Here is a 13,859-nt window from a genome sequence, read left to right on the forward strand (position 1 = left end):
CTCTCGTGTTTGCGGAGAGAGACTGTATTGCGTTTTCCCGCCTGTGGTTCATCAATGACGGACGCTCAGTCCTACAGCTTGGTCGTCTTGTGAATAATTTAACTGATCACATTGCAAAAATTCGTATTGCTTATTTCTAAAAAAATACTATAACTACTTAGATTTTCGTGTGCAAATTACCCTTCGAAGAATACTACAGTTTTAATCTATCTTTTTCTTGTTAGTTACAGTAGAATATGTCACAAGAAAATAGGAATGAAAATGTACGAGTACAAAGAGTTAACACATCGATCTGTTTACCTGGCATGCTGACACGATCTGCATGAATTACCACATGTAGATGGCTGTGAGAGAGCATGCGTATGAATTTTCTGTTCTTTTTCTTCTATTTTCGCCAACAGCAAAACTTCCAATCAGGAAATGAACGCAAGCTGACACCAACATGACAGAACAATAAAGCTGTGTGCCAGTTTCTAGAATCTTAATTTCACAAGTAAATTGTTAGCATCTGAAGCATCCAAGTTGCTTAAAGGCGATTATTTTTCATTTATGATGAAGGCCCAGCTCCGCCGAAAGTAGATTTATCGAATTTTTGTTAATTTTTTGGAAATTATTTCGTTGGATCTTATTACTTATTCCCAGTTCGTTTGATTATTCCCTTACCTTTGTCTTTCTGCTCATTTTTCAATATTTTGTTTTACAAGGAAGAAAGAAGATTATTGAGAGGAGAATAAATAATTGAATCGTGCCAGAGAAAGGTTTTAGAGTGAAATTTTTAGAAAACTGTTTGCATTTGAAAATTCCGTTGATGAAGTTTCATCTACTGCTTTTCTTATTCTTATTTTACTGACAACGTAGCGAATTAATAATAATTTAAGCTTTGTAGTTTCAGATCTGAATTATTGACCAGGAAAACTTTCCAAAAACGAAATTGTCTTTCATTAGTTAATAAACTTGGTTTCTTCCGCTACATTCTTGAGGGACGGAAGTGGAAGGCCGTTCAGGAAACGCTGTTATATTAAAAAAAATGGAATTTTAATCTGTTGTCTTCACTTAAAAGACACTGTAAAGCAGTTTGATAGTTTCGATAATTTACTGATGTAGAAAGTAATTTGGTGTAACATCAGTACGTTAGTTAGAAAGACGAAAGACAACGTTGAATGTCGTGCTGTTAAATACAACTACAGAGACTGAAGTATAAATGTTTCCAGTGATAATTGGTCTCTCCACCTGCTTACATGTCTTCACTTACAGTTAGATGACAAGGTCATGTCGCAAGGTTCGCAATGACATGCAGAACGAAAATTTTGCTTCACAAAGTGCTCGAGTGGTGGCATAAATGTGTCTGCTGAATGTAGGTGCCTGTACTGAGGGTTTTTTATTTATTTATTTATTTATAGCGTAGTGACCGCTGTACCGAGGCTTAACACCTATGATGCCTGCAACCTGTGTGCTTGAAGATGCCTAGCACACAGGGGACTATTTACCGTAAGAAAGAGGTCGATGCTCCGACGGTTCATCGGGAGGCGACCCGAGCTCCACTAGAGAGCGTGGACCGCATGGACGCCTGATAGGAAATAGACGCGACTGTATCCGGCACTGAGCGGTACTTAGAGCAGCGCTTGGGCCAGACCAGACCAGTCGGCTCCGAGTGAGATTCCTGGGCCAGGCACCTATTTCGCAAGCATTCCGTCCATCAGGAGTCTCACTCGAGAGCCGCCTCCACGACGTCAGTGCCATTCACATCTGATTTCGTAACCCTAGGTGCTGCCAGCTATGGACTTAAGAATGTTCGTGGTCTCCTCGCCACAGACGCCAGGGACTCTGTCGTCGTGGCAGACTTGTGGACTTGAAAATTTGTTCCTGTTTGACTTGCAAATGGCTACACGTCGGACATAGACACGGTTTTTTTTGTCACCAGTCTTTTGACTCGTTTGATGTAGCCCGCCACGAATTCCTCTCCTGTGCTAACCTCTTCATCTCAGAGTAGCACTTGCAACCTACGTCCTCAATTATTTGCTGGACGTATTCCAATCTCTGTCTTCCTCTACAATTTCCTCTACAGCTCCCTGTAGTACCATGGAAGTCATTCCCTCATGTCTTAACAGATATCCTGTTATCCTGTCCCTTTTCCTTCTCAGTGTTTTCCACATATTCCTTTCCTCTCCGATTCTGCGTAGAAATTCCTCATTCATTGCCTTATCAGTCCACCTAATTTTCAACTTTCGTCTGTAGCAACACATCTCAAATACTTCGATTCTGTTCTGTTCCGGTTTTTCCACAGTCCACGTTTCACTATCATATAATGCTGTACTCCAGACGTACATTCTCAGAAATTTCTTCCTCAAATTAAGGCCAGTATTTGATATTAGTAGACTTCTCTTGGCCAGGAATGCCTTTTTTGTCATATCTAGTCTGTTTTTGGGGTCCTCCTTGTTCCGTCCATCATTGGTTATTTTACTGCCTAGGTAACAGAATTACTTAACTTCATCTACTTCGTGACCGTCAATCCCGTTGTCAAGTTTCTCGCTGTTCTCATTTCTACTACTTCTCATTACCTTCGTCTTTCTTAGGTTTACTCTCAGTCCATACTGTGTACTCATTAGACTGTTCATTGCGTTCAGCAGATCACGTAATTCTTCTTCGCTTTCACTCAGGGTAGCAATGTCAACAGCAAATCGTATCATTGATATCCTGTCACCTTGAATTTTTATTCCACTCCTGAACTTTTCTTTTATTTTCATCATTGTTTCCTCGATGTACAGATTGAACAGTAGGGGACAGAGGCTACATCGTTGTCTTACACCCTTTCTAATACGAGCACTTCGTTCTTGGCCGTCCAGTCTTATTATTCCCTCATTGCTGTTGTACTTGTTGTGTATGACCCGTATTTCCCTATAGCTTATCCCTACTTTTTTCAGAATTGCGAACATCTTGCACCATTTTACATTGTCGAACGCTTTTTCCAAGTCGACAATTCTTATGAACGTGTCTTGATTTTTCTTTAGTCTCGCTTCCATTATTAACCGCAACGTCAGAATTTCTTCTCTCGTGCCTTTACCTTTCCTAAAGCCAAACTGATTGTCATCTAGCGCATCCTTAATTTTCTTTTCCATTCTTCTGTACATTATTCTTGTAAGAAACTTGGATGCATGAGCTGTTAAGCTGATTTGCGATAATTCTCTCACTTTTCAGCTCTTGCCGTCTTCGGAATTGTGTGGATGATGCTTTTCCGAAAGTCAGATGGTATGTCGCCAGACTCATACATTCTACACACCAAAGCGAAGTTGCCACTTCCCCCAATGATTTTAGAAATTCTGAAAAAAAATGGTTCAAATGGCTCTGAGCACTATGGGACTCAACTACTGTGGTCATAAGTCCCCTAGAACTTAGAACTACTTAAACCTAACTAACCTAATGACAGCACACAACACCCAGCCATCACGAGGCAGAGAAAATCCCTGACCCCGCCGGGAATCGAACCCGGGAACCCGGGCGTGGGAAGCGAGAACGCTACCGCACGACCACGAGATGCGGGCTAGAAATTCTGATGGAATCACATTTTTCCAACAGTCATTTCGTCTTAGCTTCCTTGCAGTTGCTATTTATTTCATTGCTCAGTCACTTTTATTACTGTATTCTTGAGTTTCCCAGAACATTTTTGTACTACCTCCTTTCATCAATCAACTGAAGTATTTCTTCTTTTATGCATCGTTTCTTCACAGTTACTTTCTTTGTACCTATGTTTTCCTTCCCAACTTCTGTGATGGCCTTTTTTAGAGATGTCCATTCCTCTTCAACTGTGGTGCCTACTGAGCTATTCCTTAATGCTGTATCTATAGCCTTAGAGAAGTTAAAGCGCATCTCGTCATTCCTTAGTACTTCCGTATCCCACTTCTTTGCGTATTCGTTTTCCTGACTAATGTCTTAAGCTTCAGCCTACTCTTCATCACTACTACGAGTATTTTGTGATCTCTGTCTGTATCTGCTCCTGGGTACGCCTTACAATCCAATATCTGATTTCAGAATCTCTGCCTGACCCTGATGTAATCCAGCTTTCCTATGGGAATTAACCGTTGTTTATTCAATTTGTACTTCAGCACGGAGCGTTCTATCGGACTCGAACTTTTACAGAGTGTGTGTTTAATGAAGTTAGTCTCAGTGACGATCTAACCAGCCTTCAACCACCAAAAGTGTGTTCTATTTCAAGTAGTGACTTATTTTTGTTTATTTTATTTGTCTTTCCTAAATAAATTGGTTCAATCATTGCTATTTGGATATTTGTGCTGCCATCGAGACACATATCAGTGCAGTGTTTTTGTTGTATGATGATAAAAGAAGACAGTGGGCGAAACCAAATGCCGTAACATAGCCTCTCCTCTCTCACAGCACCAAGGGAGTGGTCGAACTTAACGTCCCCATCCGATAGACGGAAAACCATCGACAACATCAGTTCACTCTATGAAGCACCGCAGGAGAGATTTGTAATTTATTTCAGGAAATTGTCGCTATGAATGTTTATGTGGTATTTGAAGCTGTACGCGACCACCTCACTTCACTTTGGGGATCAAATACTGGACATGGAAATTTCTTTCTGTACCAGGATTTGAACCAGCTACCTCCGAGCCGTGTGACAGCCCACAAGCGTGCATTAGCTGCCTCGGCTACGGAGGTGGGTTTCAACGTGTTAATCAATGTTAACAGGTGACAACACCACCTAGAACATTTGTCCAAGAACTGTGGTGTTTTGCTGTTGCTACCTGTAACAAGCTTAAAGAAAATGCCGACATCAGACGGTTAGGTAATATTTACCGTTGGAAGTCTGCTGGCGCGGCGGAATCTCAGTTTAACGTAAAATGCTTCCCTCCGTGACATTAAACTTCAATTGCGTGTAACAGTGGCCAGTTACGGCCAACGCTCTCCCGCGAACTGCTCGTGGAAATGCAGGCGTGGAACAATCAAAGTGAGTGCGTGCGAGCGTTGTGGTTGCCAGTTGCTGGCCTGTATCCCCAACAGCGGTTTGAAACCAAGATGCTCTTAATGCAGTTGCCCGCAGACAGGCGTATAACTTACCTAGCATTTCAGAAGCGATCGTTTGCAAAGGGCTGCATCACAAACTAACTGAAATCGTCGTAGATGAAATCCTTTTTATTTTTTCGTACATGTTTACTGAAGGCAACTCAACTTCATGGAGCAGGAACTCGTTACGACTCACTATCACAACGGCACTACGCAGAGTTCGCGGACCGATCTCTGTTGCAGGACGCAAGGAACTACATGTTGCTGGGACACGCAGGGATGACATCTAGAAAAATACTTTTAACTGATTCGCACCGGCGTGTCGAAAATTTCTACTCTTCGAGGTGACGGCTGGTGATGACGACTGGTATCCTTAAAGAGCTAATGTCCATGGCGCTGACGGAAAGAGCACCACGTTCCCTTTTGTACTTCAACTCTATGTCTTAATGAACACCTTTGTAATGCCCTCAGCTGGCTTCTGATTAGCCTCGTTCTCTCAGACAACTCTATAAGCTTCGCAGAGCGCAATCCAAACAGAATATAATAGACATCAACTGAGAGAGTAAAAACCGTCGTTGTGAAGTCGTTAATTGTACCTTCAAAAAGGATATTCGAGGAAAATTTTACTGCAGTATTTCCTTTGATTCGTGTACACATTTCTACACAGATGTGAGATTAGCAAGAACCATCTTGTCCCTGAAAATAACATTGTGTAGTATTTTATCCAGACATTCTGTATTATTTATAAACTACTGAGCAACAGATTTTTCTGTTTCTCATTCTATAGTTTCTGTTCATTCCTTTCCTTGTGTGCCCTTGTAACAGAAAAATAATTTCACTGGAGAGCCAAAGAAACTGGTACACATGTCTAATATCGTGTAGGGCCATTGCGAGCACGCAGAAGAGCGGCAACACGATGTGGCATGGAGTCGACTAATGTCTGAAGTAGTGCTGGAAGAAACTGACACCATGAGTCCTGCAGGGCTGTCCATAAATCCGTAAGGGTAACGCGGTGGAGACCTCTTCTGAACAGCACGTTGCAAGGCATCCCAGATATGCTCTATAATGTTCATATCTGGGGAGTCTGGTCACCAGCGGAAGTGTTTAAACTCAGGAGAGTGTTCCTGGAGCCACTCTGTAGCAATCCTGGACTTGCGGATTGTCGCATTGTCCTGCTGGAAAGTACAATGAACATGAATGGATGCAGGTGATCATAGAGGATGCTTACGTACGTGTCACCTGTCTGAGTCGTATCTAGATGTATCACGGGCCCCATATCACTCCAACTGCACATGGCCGACACCAGTATAGAGCCTCCACCAGTTTGAACAGTCCCCTACTGACATACAGGGTCCATGCATTCATGAGGTTGTCTCCATACCCATACACGTCCATCCGCTCAATACAATTTGAAACGAGATTCGTCCGACCAGCAACATTTTTTCAGTCATCAACAGTACAATGTCGATGTTGACGGGCCCAGGAGAGCGTAAAGCTTTGTGTCGTGCAGTCATTAAGGGTAGACGAGTGGGCCTTTCGTTGAATGGTTTGCACGCTGACACTTTTTGCTGGCCCAGCATTGAAATCTGCAGCAGTTTGCGGAATGGTTGCATTTCTGTGTCGCCTTGAACGTATCTCTTCAGTTGTCGTTGGTCCCGTTCTTCTTTTTCCGGCCACACCGATGTGGCTGATTTCATGTTTCACCGGATTCCTGATATTCACGGTACACTCGTGAAATGGTCATGGGGGAAATCTCCACTACATCGCTGCCTCGGAGATGCCGTGTCCCATCGCTCGTGCGCCGATTGTAACACCAAGTTCAAACTCACTTAAATTTCGATAACACGCCATTGTAGCAGCAGTACCCGATATAACAACTGCGCCAAACACACGTTGTGTTATGTAGGCGTTGTCGACCGCAGCGCCATATTCTGCCAGTTTACATATCTCTGTATTTGCATGCCTGTACCAGTTTCTTTGGCGTTTTAGAGTAAATGTGAGTGGAGATTCAAATTTCCTTACATACTACATTTCACTGTGGACATTTTCTTAGTTCCTTTGTTCAGCTCGTCTACTCGATATTCTAACCGTTACTTTCCTGTTTTTCTAGAGAGATTTTTAGATAAAAGTTTTTATAGCGTTTCTTACCTAGTCCGCGCAAACGATTTCCACAAAAATTATCCCCTAGCGCTATGAACTTTCGCTCTTCTCAGTCCGCTAATCACCGGATACCTCCAGTAAACCAAGCACAAAATGGAGGTCCCGGGAGCATACCAGCTTTAGAACATGAGTCACGTATGAAATATTATCTGGGAGTTTCTGGCAGTCCAGAACCGACGTGCACGTTAACCGTCATTACAGATCCAACCTGAGCTAGAACTGGACAAAGATCTGTGTAGAGACTATTTGTGCCCTTTTAAAAGGAAGTATCTACACTCCTGGAAATGGAAAAAAGAACACATTGACACCGGTGTGTCAGACCCACCATACTTGCTCCGGACACTGCGAGAGGGCTGTACAAGCAATGATCACACGCACGGCACAGCGGACACACCAGGAACCGCGGTGTTGGCCGGCGAATGGCGCTAGCTGCGCAGCATTTGTGCACCGCCGCCGTCAGTGTCAGCCAGTTTGCCGTGGCATACGGAGCTCCATCGCAGTCTTTAACACTGGTAGCATGCCGCGACAGCGTGGACGTGAACCGTATGTGCAGTTGACGGACTTTGAGCGAGGGCGTATAGTGGGCATGCGGGAGGCCGGGTGGACGTACCGCCGAATTGCTCAACACGTGGGGCGTGAGGTCTCCACAGTACATCGATGTTGTCGCCAGTGGTCGACGGAAGGTGCACGTGCCCATCGACCTGGGACCGGACCGCAGCGACGCACGGATGCACGCCAAGACCGTAGGATCCTACGCAGTGCCGTAGGGGACCGCACCGCCACTTCCCAGCAAATTAGGGACACTGTTGCTCCTGGGGTATCGGCGAGGACCATTCGCAACCGTCTCCATGAAGCTGGGCTACGGTCCCGCACACCGTTAGGCCGTCTTCCGCTCATGCCCCAACATCGTGCAGCCCGCCTCCAGTGGTGTCGCGACAGGCGTGAATAGAGGGACGAATGGAGACGTGTCGTCTTCAGCGATGAGAGTCGCTTCTGCCTTGGTGCCAATGATGGTCGTATGCGTGTTTGGCGCCGTGCAGGTGAGCGCCACAATCAGGACTGCATACGACCGAGGCACACAGGGCCAACACCCGGCATCATGGTGTGGGGAGCGATCTCCTACACTGGCCGTACACCACTGGTGATCGTCGAGGGGACACTGAATAGTGCACGGTACATCCAAACCATCATCGAACCCATCGTTCTACCATTCGTAGACCGGCAAGGGAACTTGCTGTTCCAACAGGACAATGCACGTCCGCATGTATCCCGTGCCACCCAACGTGCTCTAGAAGGTGTAAGTCAACTACCCTGGCCAGCAAGATCTCCGGATCTGTCCCCCATTGAGCATGTTTGGGACTGGATGAAGCGTCGTCTCACGCGGTCTGCACGTCCAGCACGAACGCTGGTCCAACTGAGGCGCCAGGTGGAAATGGCATGGCAAGCCGTTCCACAGGACTACATCCAGCATCTCTACGATCGTCTCCATGGGAGAATAGCAGCCTGCATTGCTGCGAAAGGTGGATATACACTGTACTAGTGCCGACATTGTGCATGCTCTGTTGCCTGTGTCTATGTGCCTGTGGTTCTGTCAGTGTGATCATGTGATGTATCTGACCCCAGGAATGTGTCAATAAAGTTTCCCCTTCCTGGGACAATGAATTCACGGTGTTCTTATTTCAATTTCCAGGAGTGTAGATATTCGCCATAAGAAACTTAAATAGGTTGGTCTGGTGGAACGCTTAGCCCCGCTTCTCACATAATGTTATTCCATTCCCAGTAAATAAAAGAAAAGACGGTAACTGCTAAGTTTACCACAACATCTTCATGCAATTACTTAGCGGTATTATGAAATCATATTACTGTACAGTGTATGCACATTTCGCATACGTGGTTTATGCTTTGTATTGCAGCATTCTGTGCTTCATTGCTGTACGTTTCTTAAGAACCCTTCAGATTCAAGACGATTACCTGTCATGTGATGAGTGGTTCAGTTTTACCTCTAAAAATTTTTGGCTCAATCCTTTAAGGGCTTCAGTCGTTTAGTTATTTCATGAACTATGTGTAGAGTGTGTAGTTGATACCAGTACAGAAACAAACGGAAAGAATGCAGTAATGCCGTTTTACAATACGGTACACTGCGAATAGCCAACGAATCTTTGAATGCACCGCAGCGGCGAAATTGTGGTACCAAAAAAATGGTTCAAATGGCTCTGAGCACTATGGGACTTAACACCTATGGTCATCAGTCCCCTAGAACTTAGAACTACTTAGACCTAACTAACGTAAGGACATCACACAACACCCAGTCATCACGAGGCAGAGAAAATCCCTAACCCCGCCGGGAATCGAACCCGGGAACCCGGGCGCGGTAAGCGAAAACGTTACCGCACGAAATTGTGGTACCGAAAGATGTATTAATATTCGTATTACTTGTAACAGTCCTGCCTCAATTTTTTCCTTCATCTGGAACCAAAGTTATATAAAACTTACGGAAAGATATACACGTATTTGAATGTATGAAACCCTTTATTGTACGATCTAGATTTCAGACTCAGGCCATTTTCAAGTGTTACGACTGGAGTGAAAAAATACACTAAAAGCATGAGTTGCAGAAAAATAAGGCAAAAATATAATTAATGTATAGATTATACGATTTTTTTTTTACTTACATGTCGAATATCATCTTACTTTTGTGGAACACAAGTCATCGTTAAACTTCTTTTTCCTTCTTCATTGTTGTTTCAGCGGTACAAATAACCCGTTCTTCAGCCACTAGAATTTAAGGCTAACTTAAATGCTAAAACAAAAACAACAAGGAGACATATATACTATGAATTTAAAATTATTTGAGAAGGTGACATAAATGATAGAAATATAAATAATACAATGCAGGCTTCATGAATTGTTTGAAAACAGTGATAAAAATATGGACAGACAGCACAGTTAAATATACTTGGTAAACACTTGAAGAACAATAAGCACTTGAAGAAACGCTGAAAAAGACGCTAGATAACAGACCAGTAAAAACGGAGCACCATGCATTTTCACTAAAACTGGAAAACGACCTGACCTGGGACAGTAGATTGTAGAGGAAAAGAAGGGTGGGTATGGAAGGAGATAGGAGAGTGGTGATGAAGAGGACTGAGGACTAGTAAGAGGTGGTGACGAGGCAGGAGGAGCTGTGGGAGACATGGAGAGAGCGGTAATTGGTATCGGTCTACAGATTCCAGGGGGGAGGAAGGGGGGGTTGTGGAGGAGGAGGGGGAGTCCTTGGGAGAGGATTGGGAGGGGGGTGTTGGTAGGGTAGGATGGATTCAGAGTTGGTAGTAGGGCGGATATGTGTCAGTGTCTAGTTCGTTGTCCGGGAGAGGGAGACGGTTGAAATTTCTTTGGAGAATAATTGTTAATTTTTTTTTATTTATTGTATTTCAATTCCTCATTGGGGCGGGCTGTCAGCAGCAGTCGTTAAAGTATTTATCTTTGGTTATATAAACCTGATATTTCGAAAGGACAGTGAGAACATTTTTATGATATATGAATGGGCTGGCGACTTGCATGATTTATTAACGTGACAAAGCTGTGAAATAAAACGAATGACCAGATTCTAGATATACATTTCGTTTCATTGTGTCTAAGCAGCACCCAACATACGATAAATGAAACGATTGTCACAGAAACACCATAGTCTAAACAGCATAATCTGTGATATGTCAGGTAGTGGAACTGTTTATTTAACGTTATCTTTGCAGTAGGTACAAGATGAAAATATTTACAATACATGGCGTCCTCAATCAACTTCACAGTAAAGATCACAACATATACCATTGTAATTTAAGTGACATAAAAGTTCAACCTTGTGAAATCGTTAAATATTTGGTACAAGATCCGTCACAAAAATAAATACTTGTAAATATCGTTAAAGATTACAAGCACCATACACAAGAGCATGTTTGATACATGGTCCATAACATAAAATAAATGGTTATCAATATCGATAAAAGTTACAACCCGTTTTATATAAAACCTTTAAAGAATCGTATAAAAGACGAAATATTCAAGCGTGAGTCATAGTGGACGAGGGTAAGACGCAGATTGGAAATGACAAAATTAAATCAGAAGAAAAGGCTAGAGAATGGGTGGAGGGTTGTGTGTGGTGTGGGAGGGGAGGTAAGGTGAGGTAGGCCGACTATGTACTTGGAGAAGAAAGGGAAAGAGGGAAAGAGAGAGAGAGAGAGAGAGGGAACCAATGTTCACAGTGTAACCCATATATTCAATCTATACTGCAACATTACTTAACCATGTGTTTAAGATAGAAGGTAAGCCTCTCACTGTATGAGAGTTAGCCGGCCGGAGTGGCCGAGCGGCTCTAGGCGCTTCAGTCTGGAACCACGCGACCGCTACGATCGCAGGTTCGAATCCTGCCTCGGGCATAGATGTGTGTGATGTCCTTAGGTTAGTTAGGTTTAAGTAGTTCTAAGTTCTAGGGGACTAATGACCTCAGATGTTAAGTCCCATATTGCTCAGAGCCATTTGAACCATTTTGTAAATGTTCTAAAAACTGAAAACATAAAATGTATGGGACAAAATGGTTCAAATGGCTCTGAGCACTATGGGACTCAACTGCTGAGGTTATTAGTCCCCTAGAACTTAGAACTAGTTAAACCTAACTAACGTAAGGACATCACAAACATCCATGCCCGAGGCAGGATTCGAACCTGCGACCGTAGCGGTCTTGCGGTTCCAGACTGCAGCGCCTTTAACCGCACGGCCACTTCGGCCGGCTGTATGGGACAATTCATCATTTATAAATATAGTAATGTAGTAATAAACACCAATGGTGTTTACACATTTACCAGTTATCTGAAACATATGCTTAAATAATATTACAGCATAGGTTGTATATATGGGTGACAGACCATGTATCACGTATTTACCGACCTCACAAGGGTGAACTTCCATGGGTCTTAACTTATAATGGTGTACGCCGCGATCTTTACTCTGAAATTGGCTCTCCATGTCATGTCACGTAAACACCGACATCTTGTACCTACTGCAACAATATTGTAAATAGGATATTCGGGAATCCAGCCGGATATTCGCGTCGTTCCCGCACGATATTTCTACAGCGTGCCCCGCTGTCGTCTTCAGGTGCTACCTGAGACTGTCTGAGGTAACACCTGAAGAAGACAGCGAGGCACGCTGTTGAAATATCGTGCGGGAACGACGCGAATATCCGGCTAGATTCCCGAATGTCTAAGATGTCAACAGATCGCCGGGAAATCATGAAGAATTACAATAATGTAACTAGCTTGTTAAATAAACAGTTCCACTACCTGACATACAATACATTACATAGTTCAGATTGTGGTGTTTCTGTGACGATCTTTGACGACTGTTTCAGTCATGTTTATGTTGGGTGCTGCTTAAACACAGTGGAACGAAGTGTAAACCTGCGTTCTGGTCATCCGTTTTATTTCACAACTTTACCCTGTTAATAAGTCCTACAAGTCGCCAGCCAACTGTCATAACACAAACGTTCTCACTTTTAATTCCGAAACACCAGGTTTATATAACCGAAGCTATATATTTCATGAGCCGCTTTCTGCGATGTTGAATGGATATCTGATTTATGTACTGTGTGGTAGTTACAATTTTATTAACAATAGATCTGTAATATATTTTCAGTTTCAGTATTCGTTTTTCAGTATACTGTATTATGCTGGTCACGTAACGCTTCGTCACTGGATCTAGCGTTGATAACCAACAGGACGCCGCAGCGTGGTGGTCACACGTCAGCCCCTTTCACGATTATAAAAAGCACTGCTTTGCTGGCCTGCATCAACAACAGCACCGTTAACGGTGTGGCAATGAAGAACAATGTTCCCCAGATTTACTTTCATCAGCGGACACGACTCCTCAATTAATGGAGGCACGGTCAATGCCGCTTATAAGGTTCAGATCCAGTCGCCAAAGTAGCGTCAGCTACGATATTAAGGAAGAATTATTACTCGCTCTTTCCGTGAACAAATGATTTTTAATCAAAAAATTTATTTACATTTCGATACAGTCTTCTTCTACGTCAGTGTGCTTTTTTCCAATCTTTCTTTTAGAGTGTGATTCCAGAAGGTCTGAAAACTGTCCAAGGGTGACATAATTACGTTTTCCAATCACAAATTTATTTTGATGTGGAAATACATGGAAACCAGAGGGTGTCAAATCGGGTGAATAGGGAGAATAATCCCAAAATTTCTATTTCAAAACCTCAGTTTTCTCATTGCCAAAATGCATTTATGGTTATATGTCTGACCGTGATGAAACATGATTTTATTTTATTTTGCAAACCATGCCTATTCTGATTATTTTTCTCGGCCAGTTAATCTTGAAAATTGTTTGATATTAAGCAAGCGTTACTTTAATAATTGTCAGAAATGCATAAAGAAGAACCCCTTTTCGTCTTTCAACATGTGTGCAGCATAACCTCTTGAATTCTTTCTAACAACGTTGGACTAATTATCAAGTAAACAGTACATATTGGTTATCTATTAATATGAATGCTACTTGTGGAATAAATTGCATTAAGTAGTAAAATCAAATGAAAAAATCGGATGGCATTGTTGAGCGGGATGTTCCATTCGAGTTCTGCCGCCAACTGCAAGTCTTATTTCATTCGGCACCAC

The sequence above is a fragment of the Schistocerca nitens genome, chromosome 1, assembly GCF_023898315.1.
Source record: "Schistocerca nitens isolate TAMUIC-IGC-003100 chromosome 1, iqSchNite1.1, whole genome shotgun sequence".
In the NCBI taxonomy this organism is placed as follows: domain Eukaryota; kingdom Metazoa; phylum Arthropoda; class Insecta; order Orthoptera; family Acrididae; genus Schistocerca; species Schistocerca nitens.